This window comes from Pseudorca crassidens, chromosome 2, assembly GCF_039906515.1.
Source record: "Pseudorca crassidens isolate mPseCra1 chromosome 2, mPseCra1.hap1, whole genome shotgun sequence".
Lineage (NCBI taxonomy): Eukaryota > Metazoa > Chordata > Mammalia > Artiodactyla > Delphinidae > Pseudorca > Pseudorca crassidens.
Window position 1 is genome coordinate 164,969,738 of NC_090297.1, and position 13,000 is coordinate 164,982,737.

Genomic DNA, 13,000 nt, shown 5'->3' on the forward strand with positions numbered 1-13,000 from the left:
CCCTGGGATCCAGGGCGCCCCACGCACCCAGCACCCGCGTCCCTCCCTCTCGACTCCCAAATCCATGGGTCCCTTATGTTATTCCTCGTCAAACGGACACTTGCGACGGTCCCCGCAGCCGCAGGGTCTCCGGGGTGCATCCGAGGAGCCTCAGGGCTGGAGTAGGAGGTCCACTTGCCAGAGAGAACGCAGAGGTTACCTGGCCTGCGGGGCGGGGCCTGTCCAGGGGCGGGGCCGGCGGCGTCTTCTGGAGGCCTGCCTGGGGCGCCGCTTCTGCGACTGGGAGGAACTGGACGTGGCGCGCGGCGCCGGGAGACTTCCCCGGAGGTGAGCGCCCTGCCGCGCAGGAGTGGAGGGGCGGGGCGGGGACCCGGAGTCCCCAGGGGGGGCGGGGACCGGGCCACTGGTAGCCATCGGGCGCCTGTTCCACTCCAGGGGAGTCCTGGGCTGTTTCCAGCTCTCCTCCGGCGCCCCGAGCGCCCATTCCCTGGACCCATTCCTAGGACCGCGCTCTTCGCTCCTCGGGGCCCCGGGGGGCGGGCGCAGAGGGGGAGCACGTAGATACCTTGCCGGCGGGGCTCGGGAAACCTTGGCTGTGAATAAATGACTTGCATCTCCACCGTGGAACAGCGCTATCAGACTTTCTCATCTTCACTTTCGTTTCCACCCTGGGAAGGGGCAGGTGGCTTCACTATCTTCCCTGGAAAAGGGAGACAGCCACCCTCAGCAGAGCCATGGAAATCCCAGACAGTTACTGAGCCGCTCAACAAAAGGCCTTGAACCTCCGTCTCTCCGCCCTCATAACACCAGGTAGAGACTCCAAGGTAAATATTGTTGACTTTTATGTTTAAAACAAAAAATCTGCCTATGAAAATAAGAGCATAGTGGCAATGCTCCTGGAAAACCACAGTTGGAACGACATTTTTTAAGGGGTAAGGAAGGGGGTTGGTTGATTGTCTTGGGGGTGAGGGGTGCTATCCCAGGAAGTCTGCTGAGGCCGCGTTGGGTGGGAATTGGTGGCAGAGGCTTTCCCTTGCAGTGGGTTAGCTATGTAGTCACTTAGTGTTTGGAACACCTATCCAGCACCGGGACCCACAAACAAGCAACTAACCCCAGTGTCCTTCAGATAGGCACTCTTGTGGAGCAGTGACCCAGTCAATACCATGCCCTGTTTGGCTGTCAGGTGCATCTGGGATGTGTCCTCTCGCTGGGTGCCTGGAAGAGGGCGATCGAGATTACACACTGATGCTGGAGAGCTGCCCTGGACAGCAGCCAGGCCTCTGCCAAACGTCTGTTGTTCGATCACTTTTCCCTGCATTTACTCAGCCAGGCTGAGCATTGACAAATCTGTCCAAATCTCCTGGACCCCCTGACTCACTTCACCCTTGTTCTTGTGGACAGAAGACAGTGGCCGGCAACTTCCCGTTGTGCCGGGCACAGCCAGTCTGAAAGGGAACCCTGGGACAGGGCCCTGGGAGAAGGTCGGTGGGGCTCTGAGTTGCTGGATGGTGGAGACATTCCAGGGGGTTCCCAGAGGAGGGGCCCAGGCCAAAGCTAACTGCCCAGCATATTTTGACAATCCCTATGCCCACACCATGCATATCGACCCGACCGGTACTTCCATCCTAAACGACATCTCAGGATCATCCCCTTGGGTATTATAGCTCTGAGCAGAGCAAGAAGCCTTTAGATTCTGTTGTCTGAATGTGGAGCCATCCCTGCCAGCTTTTTGGATCTCTTTCTGGGGAGGCAAGACTTCTGAGGAAGTTGTGTCCCAGAGCCTCCTTTGTTGATTTCTCTGTATCCGGAAGTTTGGCGTTGCTGAGTGTTGAAACCAAAATAGGCCTGTTGTCTATTCGTGCTCATAGACTCGGAGGGCAAGAAAACACTGGAATGTACAGTTCCCGAATCCACATGTGTTTGCTTCCCTTTTTGTTTCGTGGAGAAGAATGCAGAAAGCAGATTCAAATCTTCAGTCAGGTCTCACGCTTCAGGAACTCCCAGCACTGGTTTTGCAGCACCCTCCCCCATTTGGGGGCCACGACCCACAGTGTGCACGGCTTTATGGGACCAACTCAGGTTTGAGGCATTGTTCCTGCCCTTCAGAAGCTTCCAGGTTCAGGGGAGGAGAGAAAACCCGCACCTGCGTAACAATTAGAGAGCAAGTAAGTGAAATTAGGTGGCGTCTTCTGCTGGTTCAAAGGAGACAGCCCATGTGGGCTGGAAAAGGCAGCGAGGGCTTCGGGAGCTACTTGGTCTTCAGCTGCATTTGTTATAGAAACAACAGTCAGGCACCAGGCAAGGCAGAGGGCAGAAAGCCCAAGGATAATATGAGGCTCAGACGAAGCAAAGGCGCTCGCTGCCCCTCCCCCATGCAGTCCAAATTCCCTGCCTTCCTTCCCAGCCCCGCCTCCTGCCACTGTCAGTCCACCCCTGGCCCATGATACCACAGTGACTGCCCATGGCGCTCTGACTAGGCCTCTTCTGCATGCCTCTCTCTCCCTACACTTGCTCTCCTGTGCCCAGAATTCTCTCTGTTGGGGAATCCTCTGAGTTTGTTTTTTTTTTGTTCTTGTTTTTTGGGGGGTTTTTGGCCATGTGGCATGTGGGATCTTAGCTCCCCGACCAGGGATCAAACCCGTGTCCTCTGCATTAGAAGCGCGGAGTCTTAACCACTGGGCCACAAGGGAAGTCCCGGGAATCCTCTGTTTTTTAGAAAGCACCTCAAATAGCACCTTCTCCAAGGAAGACTTCCGTGGCTGGCCCCTCCCCCAGCCTTCAGGCAGAGTTGGGGGCATTCCTCCTTTGCCCTCCGCTGCTCCTTGCCTGCACCTCTCCTGAAGCGCATGCACCCTGTGCTGCCCAGTTGGGTTGAGGGGTCTTTGCCCCACCTACAGAGGCGGGGCTGTGTCTCACTCATCTTGCGGTCCTCTGAGCCAGCGTTGGTGTCTGGCACATAGCAGGCAGCATTTGGTAAATGATTCTTGATTGAAATTCAGCCAGATTGGGCACTGTGAAGCACCTCACCTACTTGTGGGTTAAGCACTATTATTGGGAATTTAAAGATTGGGTAAGTTTGGTGGAGGAATTCACGTTTAATGTGGTGGCAGTACTCAAAGCACTTAGCAGGGGCCTCAGAACAGACTTCGAGGTCCTTCTTGATCCAGCCCCAGGGTATCTTCTCCAGCCTCACCTCCCGCCAGCTCCCACCTTGAACCCACAGCGGACTCCCATGCCTGGGCTCCCCCTCTCCCTTGACGGTGTTGTTTGACAGCCTCTGCCGGGAACGCCCACTGCTGTCCCAAGCTTACGCTTCCCCATGCACAGGACTCAGTGATCAGTGTCTATATCCCCTGGGAGTAGAGGTCCCTCAGGCTGGGTTTGCACGTCCTCCTTTGTGCCCCGCTATCCTGCCAGCACACCCTCTCACAGCGTCACTCCCTCTTGTGGCTGCACCCCACCCCGCCCCAGTCCTGACTATTAGCGCCCTGATCTCTGGGACTGGGTTTATCCTTGATGCAGCCCTATCAGCTTACAGCCTTCCTGGGAGAGAGTGCCCAATAAACGTACATTGGATGGAAGTCTGAACCTGGGTGATGAAAATGTAAAAGAAAAGATAACACTAGGATCATCTGAAAGGAAAACAAGTAAGATTTGGTAATGAGTAATATAGAGTAAAGGAGAAGGTTGGCTCATAACCTGTGAGGCAGGGGGAAATTGATTCACACGAGAGTTGGGTCCCTAGCCCAGGGAGAGGTCCATTTACATCCTTCTGAGCGCCGTGCAAAATATTTCTGTTTTCTGGAGGATTTTCAAAGACCAAAATATTGTTAAGTCACTTTGGGGCATTATTGCATCTGAAGTTATTGCAGGACACCCAAGTGGGGATGTCCTTTAATCAGCACTTTGAATACAGTTCAGGTCAGGGTTAGGGGGAGATGGTGGGAGTGTAGTGGGGATTGCCCAGCATGTGAAAGCAAATGTGATCACTGCCAGAAGAAGCTAAGTTGAGAACAAGGTCTAGGGGAAAACCTACATTCTAGGGGCAGGGTGTGGGAGAGAGGAACTAGTGGAAAAGAGAATGACAGAAAGAGAGAAGAAAATCAAGGAAGCCAAGGGAGGAGATAGTTCAAGAAGAGATGGGTGGCCAAAGCTGTGTGTGCCAAAAAGAAGAACAGAGAGATTCAGGCAAGAATAGATGAGGAGGCCAACTTTGAGAGGGGTGCTCGCACAAGAAAGCCAGGTCTCATGGGGTCAGAAGAGGCTAGGTTATTGGGTAGTAGGATCATTGGGTGGAGTCTTCAGACCTCACGTCTGAGGAATTTGACCACAAAAGGATAGATTTTCTCTCAGCAGGGCAGGAGGAGTAGTCATGGCAAGAGAAGATAGTTTTGTTTGTTTTGTAAGAGATACAACCACAGTTGAATGCAGGAGGGAAGGAGCCCATTTATGGTAAGGAAAATGGATAAATTCCCCTCTTCACATTGATTGTATTTCGTTGAACCTTCCCTCCCTTCCCCACAGTTGTCCCAGAGAACTCTCATTTGGGGTAATCTCCAAAGTCATGGTATTGCGGAACCCAACAAGAGGATATTGCAACCTGGAAACAGCTGGTTCTCACCTCCCTGGCATGCGGTAAACTCGTCTCAAGTGCCCCAAACATGACTTTGCTTCATAACGGTGGGGGCCGGGTGTTTTCTCCTTGACTGTGCACAAACGCATGACACCAGCAATAACAGCAAACGCAAAAACAGCATTTACGCTGAGCCAGACACTGTTCTGAGTCCCTGTGAGGTGCGTGTTGTTATTATTCTCATTTTTCCAATGACAAAAATGAGGCCCAGGGAGCGCACCCAATGACACAGCAGTGAATGGAGAGCCAGGGTTGCAACTGGATGTGTCTGGCTTCCGGGTCCATGTGCTTAAACCACCATACTAATTCAAGATGAGCAGCTCACGCTTTGCTCTAGATGAATGTTTATGGCCCCAACACTACTGCAGGATTCTTAGTCCTTGCGCTGCTGACAGCATGACTTATCCAAGGTCACCAAACCAGTTCCTAATCTATCTATCTATCTGTCTATTCATTGTAGGTTAGACTAGTTTTAATAATCAGTAAATGATTTATGGGCTTCCCTGGTGGCACAGTGGTTGAGAGTCCACCTGCCGATGCAGGGGACACGGGTTTGTGCCCCGGTCCGGGAGGATCCCACATGACGTGGAGCGGGTGGGCCCGTGAGCCATGGCCGCTGAGCCTGTGCGTCCGGAGCCCGTGCTCCACCACGGGAGAGGCCACAACAGTGAAGAGGCCCGCGTACTGCAAAAAAACAAAAACAAAACCAAAAAAATAAATGATTTACTAGTCAATAAATAATTTAATAGTCAACAAATAATCTACCACGTGCAAGACACTGCAAGGGACCCAGAAATACGAGCTACCTGTATCATCTCATTTAATCCTCATAACCACTCCATTTTGTAGACAGGACAACTGAGCCAGTATTTGAACTTGGCCCTAATGAAGGCAAGATTGAAAACCACTTTCAGCCCTGAGTTTCTGTGTTCTGAGGTTCTGCCTCATCACAGTCCGAGACTTAACTGGTTCTAGAAAGCCCCAAGGCTAACTTTACTTTCTTTCTCAACACACAAAAGGATTGCAAGTATGAATCAATAAGACGCTGAGGTGTGTAAGAAATACTGCCTCTCCTTTTATTTTCTAGAGATCAACTTAATATCCATTTGCACCCTTTGTCTCACCAGGCTGGCAAGAATAGAAACTACCCCAGGGCAGTGTCATAGTTTCTGGATCTTAGGCAGTGCCGAGACCTCAGGGCAGGGCTGAGGGTGACCCCGCACCAGTCTGGTCCACTCAGGTTACCACTGAGCACGCTCCTGACCCTGCCTCCCTGGCAGTCTCTGCTGCTTCTATACCACACGGCCAAACTCTGGGGACTTGCCAAAGTCCTGTCCTCCTGGGACCCCCAGACCTCTCTTCCTTTCCTGTTTCTTCCAAACCTCACTGTTTTGCCCCACCAACTTCACTCCTCTCACGACCTCCTGGGAGAGCCTCTGTGTCCTGGACATAAGTCCCTGTTTGGGAAACGAAAGCCTGCAAACTGGAATCAGTCCTGTTACATACCTGGCCTGGGGAGACTTCAGGAGACTTCTAGAGGGTGGAGGTGGGCAGCGGAAGGTGGAAATACAAAGAGGGGGAAAAGTTTTCTACTCTCAAAAGATTATCTAGCCAAAGAAGCAGTTCCCTCTGAGAGTAAATTCCTAGGCGGGAAAAAGTTGCTATTCGAGGCTAGGATATATGTGGATCCACTATATTTATCCATTTTATTGGTACATCAATACTGTTATTTTCCATAGATATTTTCAAGAATATCTATAACAGATTTGCAAATCTGATGAAAGTGGGGGGCGGGTCGTGATTGTGTCCTGGTCTGTGATTGCTGTCACGATACTCAGCAAGTCTCATTAGATAACTTTAGGGTTTATAGGCTGTGAAAATGCTTCCAGTTCAAACCTGCCATCATACACGTACAGAAACAGGACAAGGGAAGTTAAACTTGTCAAGGATGCCCAGGTGATGGCCGAAGGAGGGCTAGAACCCAGGTTTCCCCTCTCCCAGCCCAGAGCTTTTGCTGTATCTCATGCATCTTGGAAGGGACCACCCACAGCGCCAAGGAACCAAGTTTCTTGCTGACCCCTCCCCCATTCAGAATGGCGCACAGCCACCCCGGGCAGCCTGCCCAGGGCAAATTCCACATTCCACACATGTCCCTGGGGGCCCTGGACGCCGGGCATGTAGCAGGAATGTGTGTTTCCAGCAGGGGCGTGTTTCCCAGCCCTGTCTGCCCTGCTTACGGTCCCTGGGGCACTGCCAGTGAAATCATCTTTCCTCCTCTGCACCGGGCAGGCCTGGAGATGCAGGACCCCCTCCTCCTGGCCTTGCTCCCTCCCTCTCCCTTCCCTCACCTCTCACCGGGGGGGTCCCCCTCTGCCGAAGAGCGAGCGGACTGCATTTTACCAGCCTAGGGAGGTTTCTCTTTTTTTTTTTGTAACATCTTTATTGGGGTATAGTTGCTTTACAATGGTGTGTTAGTTTCTGCTTTATAACAAGTGAATCAGTTATATATATACATATGTTCCCATATCTCTTCCCTCTTGCGTCTTCCTCCCTCCCACCCTCCCTATCCCACCCCTCCAGGCGGTCATAAAGCACCGAGCTGATGTCCCTGTGCCATGCGGCTGCTTCCCACTAGCTATCTACCTTAAGCTCAGTTGGGAGGTTTCTCTTGATGCTCTTGTTAACCCAGCACAGACTGCAGATCCCTCCCAGGACAGTTCTCAAATCTCTCTTCACATTTCCATTTTCCGTGTCTAACGGATCATAGTTTGATAAGGTTTCTCTTGCCCATGCCTCCCCCCAGCTGCTTCCAATTTACATCACAATCCAAATGATTTTTGCCGCTCTTAGCGGATTGTTTTGTGTCATTACTTTCAGGGGATGCAATATCAGACTTCCCAGCTCTCCGTCTGCTCGGGCTCCTGACCTCGCAGCTGCCCATCTTTCCAGGCAATTTACTTTACCCCTGAACACGCGGGGTTTAGCTGAGTTGCATTCGGGGGGGCTGTCGGAGTCACAGATGTTAATTTTCTAATTGAGGATATTGGTGCTGCCTGAAGCAGAAGACGGAGATGTTCAGTTCCTTGGTGAGCTATCTTTTCCCAAGGATTTTTAGATGCGTCACGCTAGTTGTTAGTTTTTAATAACCGCTCGGATGGAATTATTTCTTTCAATCACATGCTTTAAAACTGTGTGCTAAAGAGTTTGTAATGAGCAGACAGAAGAGAAGCCATTTTTGTACCTGAACCATTTGGGTTTTCAACATCCTTTCTTCAGACTGTCACGCCTCTGTTTGACAGTGCTGTTTTTGTTTTGGTTTGCGGGGACTGCCACCTGAAGATATTGAAGACAATAGGGGAAACTTTTACATAATTTCCCATGAGTGCAGAAAAAAGAAACACCAAATCTCCCCGGCATACTGAGAAATCATTCCGTTTCCTTCTCTCACTGTTCTCCTTCAGTGGTTTCCAAAAGGAATACATTTCTGGTGAGGTGCAGTTGGATAAATGATGTCTGTCTACTTAAGCAAGCAAGAAATATTAGAGGATTACACATCAATAACTGGGCTCTTCATTCGGAAACTGGAGGGTCCTCAAAAGCCTCTGTGGATGCTTCCCCAGGGAAGTAGAAACTATTATTGTTGCGATCGTATAGGTGATTAAGCTGGCGCTCAGAGAGGTTAAGCACTTCCTCAAGGTCACACATCTATTAAATTGTGGGGCTAGGATTTGAATCCAGCTACAAACTTAGTTGTCATTTTGACCTTTCCTAAAAATCAAAATTGTGTACACTGCCCAACAGATTCAGAGCCTCAAAGGGGTTGGGGGAGGGGATGGGTAATTCCTTCTAAGGTGCATGCCAAGGAAGAAAAGACATCACAGTCCTGTTTTGAAATTCAGTCGTGATCTCCTCTCCCTGTGCCAGCCTGCCAGGAGCACTTGCGTGCTCTCTAAACGTAAGCAAGCAATAGGAACTTCTCAGCGGGGCTCAGTCCAGAGCCCCCGGTGGCTTCCACACCCCTCAGCCCAGACTTTCCGGAGGCCCTCGGAGGGCTCTTGCCTTGGTCTTCGCCCTTTGTGCGCCCCCTGCTGGTCTCCAGGAGAGGCGCCTGTCCTGGAGCCTGAGAAGTGGTACCCAAGCCTCTCTTTTTCCTTAGCTCCAAGTAAAACGATGTGACCTGCCCAGCTCCCCTGCCTCAAAAGCCTCAAATAACCCTCCTCGAGCACCATCCAATGCTTCAGTCTTCAGGACTAAGAAGAATTGGGGGAGAATGTATGGCCCCCCTTCTCAAAAGTGATCATGCAACATCCTGGTCCTACTTTATTCCTGGGAGATGAGGCAACCTGAGTAGTGAGCAGTGAGGCCCATAACAGCTCTCTTAAGTCCCTACCTCACAAATCATGATCACCGAGCCAGCAGCATCAGTATTACCCGGAGGCTTGTTAGAAATGCAGAATCTCTGGTCTTTCCCCAGACCCGCTGAATCAGAATCTGCATTTCAGCAAGATCTCCGGGTGAGTCATATGCAAATCATCCTTGGAGGCTCTGTATCTATTCTGCAGTGTCCACAATTTTGATTTTTTTTCTTTTGAAGATCAAAATGAAAACTAAGTTCACGGCTGGATTCAAATCCTAGCTCCACAACGTGATGGATATGTGACAGGCACATACCCTCTGAGCCACAGTTCAATAAAATGGTGAAAAGCACTATATGTCATTCTTTTTTTTTTTTTTTTGCGGTACTCGGGCCTCTCACTGTTGTGGCCTCTCCCGTCGCGGAGCGCAGGCTCCGGACGCACAGGCTCAACGGCCGCAGCTCACGGGCCCAGCCGCTCCGCGGCATGTGGGATCTTCCCGGACCTGGGCACGAACCCGCGTCCCCCGCATCAGCAGGCGGACTCTCAACCACTGCGCCACCAGGGAAGCCCCCACTATATGTCATTCTTAACTTTCAGGGCTCATCTCATCCTGAATCTGAGACCCAATAATTATCCAGTGTCTCCTAGCTCAACCACAGTTTACTTAATCATACTGCTTAGAAATGTCAAACTCTGATGGCAAACCTAGCTTTTTCCCTAGCAACCCACAAGCTCTCTGCTCCTTGTGGAGAAGACAGTGGATGGTCTGCATCCTGTGTGTGGGTCCCCAGTAACTAAATGACCACAGAAATGTCATGAAAGGGACGTCTGGTTCCAAGGGAGGTGCTTCCTCACCACCACTGTGACGATAAAGATGGAGTGGATTATGGAGTTCGCTCCCTGGAGGGACAAGGAAGAAAGCCCCCCGTGACTAATTGGCCCAGAGGCTGGGCGTGAGATTTCTCCAGGTCTCTTCAGCTCTGATGTTCCATATGCCTCGATTTACAAAAGGCTCTTGATCTTTTTCAATTAAAATTCCACTTAGTCAGAGACACACCTAAAGTTTTAAATACCCCTACAGAGAACATCACTGTGTGGCATAGAAAAACATCTATGTAATATTTTCTGTTTCTCCCTCCTAATTAGCTTTCCTGTTCTCCCTTAGGAAAACAAAAGCCCTTTCTCTCAATTCACCAGAAGAACATTGACGACCATCCTCCCATCATCGCTGCGAGGAGGTCCCCACTGTCTCAGAAACTGAAGCCTTTCAACAATCAGGGACCCCGTGCCTCTAGGATAATAACATACAAGAAGCCCCTTCTGTTAGGACTGGAGGTAAGTGCTCCTGATGAAAATCGCTCTCCTTCAAAATGTTAATGGGGAACATATCACCGGGCACTTCAGTTGTGCTGTGTGCCTCAGGGGTACCGCATGAGCAAAACTGGGTCCTTGCCCTCAGGAGATGGACGATCTGGAGGAGACAAGATGTGATGAAAATGCCACCGTGAAAATGTCCACAGAACAAGGGAGGGAGATAAAGTGCCTGTAGGAATATGAGAACCGTTTCACGAAACAGTTGGCTTCTGGGGTAGCCTGTGAGGGATGAATTGGAGTTGGGTAAGCAGACGAGATGGGAACAAGCATTCCAAGCCCAGGATCAGCATAAGCAGAGAACTTGGGATCCAGTTTCACTCTGGGAGAAGGTGAGTTATCCCTGGAGCCCAGGCAAGACTAAATAAGCCAGAAGGTAGATTGGATGGAGTTTCCCCTCTGTCCAATGGGAGGGTTCAGGCACTAAGGGACCTCTCTAATCAGCCATTCCAGAATAGATTAGAGTCCACAGTGGAGTTTTATGCCCTGAAGAGTTGGGCCATTGCGGGCAGGGGGAGCTAGTGAAGGTTCCTGGTCAGAGCCACGCTCTACAACCCCCTCATTTAGCTGAGCGAGAGATGCAGGTGGCGGAGTCAGGCTGGCTGTGGGCGGTCAGCTGGAGGTGTGGGCACTGCAGCAGCCCAGACAGGAGGCAGGGGCTGTGGGGCCGAACGGCACAAACAATTGGAAGTGAGGGGAATCAATGCTGGTGGTGGTGTCCTGAGATGAGCTTCACAGAATTAGCCACCATCTGCACTGATGTACCTGAGGCTTCTTCCTGTGGGGGATTAAGGAAGCTGGTCTGACTTCACCCACCTTGCTAGAGTTTCATATGTACCGAAGATGGAAATAAGGATCCACAACCAAAGATGAATATGGTGCAGTGTTTGATCAGAAAGGCTATAGCCCCATATGCTCTGAATTTGGAGGAAATGCTACAGATGCCCAAGAGGATATTTCAAGGTATGTCCAGGTGAGGAAGAAGAAAGAAGGGACAAGCTCCCTCTCAGAAGCTGATGGGATCATAAGTACAGATAACCACCCCCAGGTAGGAGGGGAGAGAGCGGGTGAGCTACGGCTGCTCTGAAGAGCTCCAGGCTTTCCCCGCCCCCCGGCTCAAGAGCATCCGAGGGATACAGAGCGCAGATGCGCCCTCAGCACCCTGGCAGCTGGCCCTGCGGGCCGTGAAGAGGGAGGAGGACCCAGAGGCAGGATGTGGCAATTTCATTCATTCAACAGGTATTTACAAAATAACTACAAACCAGGGAGCTTGACGGCAGCTGTGGACCCATTCCTAGAAGAGATCTGGCCCAGGGTCTGCAGCTCTGAGGAAAGGTGGCGGGAACCCCGGCAGGTCAGCATAGGTTCTGGAACAGTAAGTCGTATCAGACTCAGCTCATTTCCATCCTGACAGGGCTACCAGCTTCCAGCAGCCCTGGGAACTCAGCAAGGCATTTGACTGAGTTTCTTGTTATATCCCCTTCCACCCCGACACGTGAAAAGGGAAGTTTCTCGCTGGGCTAGACTTACTAGACAAGCTTTGTATCGAAGCGTCATGCACACGGAGAGATGCAAACAAACCCTAACGAGACCCCCGGGCACCAGCAAATCAGTAAACCGTTCTCCTGAGGTCGCACCGGTGCACAGAGACCCAGTGCGCTAATTGTCTGCTTCCTCTTTGGAGAACCGTCGTCAGGTCAGGCTTTTCCCTGCTGTGTGAATCTGCGATGCTCATGGAAGCTGCTGATGACTGTCTCCCCTCGGGCGTGTGATGGGTCTGAGGAGAAGGGTGGGTGGGGAGCACGCTTTTTTTTTTTTTTGGCATGAACGGACTGCCACGTCTGGCCGTGGAGCGCCTTTTGCGCCCAGATGTGCACGAAGAAGCCGCCCTCTCTGGCCGGACCAGCCTGAGCTGCCTCAGTCCCACCACACACTCTTGACCCCGGAGCTCACCTCACCTCAGTGGCTCCGCAGGGCACTGCCCCCAGGACGGGCCATAAGCCCTCCTGTGGGCTTTGCTGGCAGACACAGAGGGTCACTGGATGGCTGCGGCATGTGCCGCGTAAAGAGCCAGACCTTCCTTCTCTCCTAGAAGTAGGAAGCAAGGTCAACATCTGAGAGGGCCAAGACCAGGCGGGATGAGTGAGGGAAAGCCGGTGAAGGTTTGGAATCACTCCTTAGGGGTAGGAGAGAGGGTGACAGCACGACTGGATTCTGCACATTAGTGTGGGCACCAAGGTGGTTTTTCCTGACAGAGCTAAAGCCACCAGGTGTAGGCAGGCAGAGGGCAGGTGGCTGGTGTAGACAGATGGGATAGCAGAGCAAGGAGGCGTCCGAGCTGGAGGTTTTGAAAGAGGGTTTGAAGAGAAGGTCTGTGGAGTCTAGAACCGTGGGGAGGTGTAAAGAGAAGGATGCATTTAAGGGTCACGGAAGGTTCAAGGGGAGTTTCGAGGCCGTCAGAGAGTCAGTGTAGTGGAAGGAAGGGCCCAAGAGACCCGGAAGGAGGAAGGTCATGCTGCGAGAGTGGGAGAGAACTCAGCATTTCAAAGGGACCATCTCAGGGGTAGGGTGGGCCTTCACGCGGAGCTGAAAGTGGCGAGGGGCTGAGAGGCTCACCTTCCCCTGGGAGCCAGGGCTC

The 13,000-nt window shown here is 51.7% G+C and overlaps 1 protein-coding gene across 10 annotated transcripts in view; it reads left to right on the forward strand.

Annotated features, from left to right (window-relative positions):
• Window positions 1–238: 238 nt before the first annotated feature.
• Window positions 239–13,000, forward strand: part of TLR5 (toll like receptor 5) — a 55,163-nt gene continuing 42,401 nt past the window's right edge. For 4 of the 10 annotated variants that reach the window (XR_010941465.1, XR_010941466.1, XR_010941467.1 and 1 more), the window contains exons 1-3: window positions 376–824; window positions 4,525–4,794; window positions 10,157–10,326. The gene's annotated coding sequence lies outside the window, so the exon portion shown is untranslated. Of the gene's footprint in view, window positions 328–375; window positions 825–1,868; window positions 2,166–4,524; window positions 4,795–10,156; window positions 10,327–13,000 lie in introns of those variants that run through there. The other 6 variants (XM_067729670.1, XM_067729676.1, XM_067729671.1 and 3 more) reach the window with 6 other exon arrangements.